This window comes from Poecilia formosa, unplaced genomic scaffold, assembly GCF_000485575.1.
Source record: "Poecilia formosa unplaced genomic scaffold, Poecilia_formosa-5.1.2 Scaffold1105, whole genome shotgun sequence".
Taxonomy (NCBI): Eukaryota; Metazoa; Chordata; class Actinopteri; order Cyprinodontiformes; family Poeciliidae; genus Poecilia; species Poecilia formosa.
This window is the reverse complement of record NW_006801044.1, coordinates 7,135-11,148: the sequence shown is the minus strand read 5'-3', so window position 1 is coordinate 11,148 and position 4,014 is coordinate 7,135. Positions and strand designations below refer to the sequence as shown.

At 32.6% G+C, this 4,014-nt stretch overlaps 1 long non-coding RNA gene across 1 annotated transcript; it reads left to right on the top strand.

The window, feature by feature from the left end:
• The first annotated feature begins 2,419 nt into the window (after positions 1-2,419).
• On the top strand, positions 2,420-3,184 carry LOC103132522 (uncharacterized). The gene is made up of 4 exons (XR_475574.2): positions 2,420-2,513; positions 2,618-2,743; positions 2,832-2,869; positions 2,942-3,184. It is a non-coding gene; the product is annotated as an uncharacterized LOC103132522 (long non-coding RNA).
• The last annotated feature ends 830 nt before the right edge of the window (positions 3,185-4,014 follow it).

Here is a 4,014-nt window from a genome sequence, read left to right as displayed (position 1 = left end):
ACAAAATGTGAACCTAAGCTGCCCTCGCCAGACCTCAGCTCTCTACCAGGAAACTCTGTACTGGATCCGACTGGTNTGTTCTTATCTATCGATTCAGTTTTTTATCATACTAACATTAGGCTGTTGTTGTTGTGCTATTAGCTAGCTGCTAGCTAACGACTTTGCTAGCAAAGCAAGATAACTAAAAAGCTTCTTCCCTGTATCGTTAATGATAGCAGTCATTCTTCAATATCGCTTGTGCAATAAGGGGACATCACCCGTCCAAAACGTATCATCTCCATAATGGCTATATGTCCGATCTTCTAAATTCCTTTGCTGCATAATGTACATTGCATTTATTCTAGCATTAGGTTAATGTATCTTGAAGGAGAATAGCACTTAAATAAAAGTACAACAAGGATATTCATTTAGAACTTAAAATAACTCACCTTGAATTACCATGATCAATATAATGTATGTAATAAAAGTGTGTAATTAATGAAGGAGAAAAAACTCAATCCAGACTTCAAGTAAGTTTAGGGTCTGGTTCGCAGAGTATGCAGTTATTTTTTATTTTTATTTTTTTCCCCAATTATTCAATGAAAAGAAAAAAAAAACTAACCTCAGTTAAGTAAAATAAAATTGTAATCAAAACTTTTGGAATTGTAATAATTCATTTTTTTAAACAACAAGTTTTGTTTAAAAATTAAATAACTAATTTTTGTCTCGTGAACTTAAAAAGTTATTTGCCAAACATAAACTTTTATTTGCACACATCAGAAATCTTTTGATGCGATTTTGGGCCCTGCCCACGATGTGAGAATCACAAGCACAACTTTGAGTCACAAACAAAAACTAGCATAGCAAGAAAAGATTTCTGACAAGCACAAATAAGTTTGCTTTGCAAATGTTTTCACTTCATGCGACAAAAATGTGTGATTTTAATTTTAATAAAAGTTTTTTTTAAACAAAACTCAGTAGACTTTTCTCATGGTGACATGCATTAACAATTCAATTTTTTTTTTTTTTTTCTGCAGTTCCATATTAAATGCAGCTCTGCTTTCCTGAATGGACCATCTTCACCTCCACTGCAAGTGCAGCAAACAGGCAGCTTTTTTTTTTTATAGATTACAGTACACTAAAAGGTTGCATTGTGCCCTTGTTTATATTTTTAATAGTGTAATTCTGTAAAGACAAAATATGGCCCTGAGTGGAGTGTTAGTTCTAGTTCAACACTCCTGAGGTGTTCAGCTTCAGTTCTCAAGAGCTACTGTCCTGGATCTTTACATGCATCTCTTCTGCAGGTGACCTCAATCAAATGAATTATCAGGCCTCTGCAGAGCTTCATATATACTGGTGGAGGAATTCAGTAATTTGATCATAAAGAAAGTATACACATTTGTTTCAAATGTTAAGGTTGGAAACAAGGTTTACATTATTTCCACTGTGGTTGTAGTACAGTGAAACCTCATGATTAAAAAGGCCAATCAGATCGTTGTGAAGTTGTTCACTCCCACTCTGCAACATTATATTAGGAGGCACCATCTTATGATCGCCTCTTAGTTGGATGTCGCCGCTATAGTGGATTAATACAAAAATGCTTTTCCTACTTTATGCAGCACTCACGTTCAATTTTGCATGTAAGTATATTTACAAATCAAAAATATACAATAATAATTAGCTCTGAAGGCCTATCTCTTATTCAAATTTACATTGAGTTACATTGAGTTGTTTTTTAATAATAGATTGAATTGTGGGTTTTATTTTCAGTTTGCACAGAAAATAATTTTGAGGTAAAAACTGTGACTACTGGACAAAATGTGAACCTAAGCTGCCCTCGCCAGACCTCAGCTCTCTACCAGGAAACTCTGTACTGGATCCGACTGGTTTCTGGAAACTGGCCAGAATTTCTTGGAGCAACATTTAACTTTGAGTTTGATGAAGAGTCAAATATTCCTCGAATTCAGACCAAACAAGAGCAAGGAGAATTTCTTCTTATTATTAATGAGGCTTATCGAAACGACACTGGACTTTACTACTGTGTTAAAGTCAGACAACTTGACTTCATATTTATGAATGGAACATTTCTACAAATTAGAGGTAAATGCAGTGTTTCAGTATTTTAGAAAATCATACTCTTACTTGTGAGTAATATTCTTCTGGTTGTGAGAGTAAAACATTTTTTTTTTCAGGAGAAGAATCAAATGTAACTGTTTTACTGAAAGATTTTCCATCTGGGGCCATTCAGTCAGAGACCCAAGAGACTCTTCAGTGTTCAGTTCTCTCTTACTCTGAGAGGAAAACTTGTCCAGCAGATCACAGAGTGTACTGGTTCAAAGCTGGATCAGATCATTCTCATCCCAATTTACTTTATTTACAAGAAAACAGTGGAGATGAGTGTAAAAGGATTCCTGAAACTGCTTCTGCACAAAAATGTTTTTACAACTTTTCGGAGACCTCTGATGCTGGGATTTACAACTGCGCTGTGGCCGCATGTGGACAGATATTATTTGGAAACGAAGCAAAACGTTCTGGTATCTACGAATCTTTTCTAAATCACAATTAAGATGAGAATATTACTGGAATTTAATTTTCAATGTATTTTTTCCTACTTTTAATGTTTCTTTAATCTTTTCAGGCCCCGACTCAGAGTATTTTTCAAAAATATTACTTCCTTCCTTGGGCTCGGCTTTGGTTATATGTCTTGTTGTAATATCTTGGCTCATTTATAAAATCAAGAAGAAAAAGTGTGGCTGTTGCAATGGTAATGCAAGATTCATTTATCCATTTATCAAAACTATTTTCAATAAGTTTGACATTCTATTATTATTTTTTCTTCACTGTACAAACAGGTCCTGCAACAATTACTGGTGATAACCAAAGTCAAAAGGTAAGGCAGAAAAAAAAAATTGCCATTTTTACTTAAGGTTATTATTATTTAAGTTTTTTATTGTCTTTCCAGAGAGAAGAGAATTTGGTTTATTCTGCACCAACATTTAACAAGAACAGAGCTAAAAAGGGAGAAAGAAGGAATGTAAGAACGGCTCAAGAGGAGACGGTCTACACTGATGTTAGAACATTTCGATAGATTTACTTTGGTCTGAAGCGGTGAATTAGTTGTTGCTTCTCATTCTTAACACAGATGTACTTTTAATTAAGTGTAGTCCCTACACTAAATTTTTAACTTGGGTTTAACATACATATATATATATATATTACGAAGGTCAAGCTTATAATTCAATTATGTGAATTTCATTTGTTACCAATTTTATACTCAATGAAACAGAAGTTGAAGAAAAAGCTGAATTTTGTAGCTGCATTTAGAATGAAAAGTATTTTTTTCTTATTGTTTTCCCTTATTTCTGTCTCTTTTTTTGTAATGTGTAGTTTTTAGCAGATGTTCCTTATAGGATGTAATTGATTTTATTTCATCCTATATGCTGATTTTATTACATCCAAATTATGTTGTTTAAAACAACATAATTTGTTGTTTTAAAGTGTGCCACAACTTTTAGGACATATAAAACATTTAAGAAAATATAATAAAAGTACAGCTTGGAAGAAGATTTACTACTTAATTGTCTTGCTGAAACATGTAATGCATTTGCTGGGTTATGATTTTCGATTGATGTTTTTCATAGTCTTATTAGACCCAGTGTAGCATAGACATGGAACATATAAAGTTAATAATTAAACCACTTGTTGTTAAATGTAGCCTTTATTTTTGGCAATTTATTCAATTTAACTTTCTTTTAGTTCACAGAGGCAAAGAGTGAAATAATTGAGGTGATGTCTTAACATAAAGATCTGTTTATATCAACACAACTTTAAAACATATTAACAGATGCTAGATGCTTTATGTTGATGACACAGAACAAAAGAATATTGTCCTTTAATATAAAGAATATGCTGAAATAAATCAAACACAAATCATCTGTGCTATGTTTTTTTTTTTTGCTTTGACTGCTTACAAATATCTTAACCTGACTTTTATTTGCTTCTTTTGTCCTGATTTTTTTCAAAACAAATAATGTG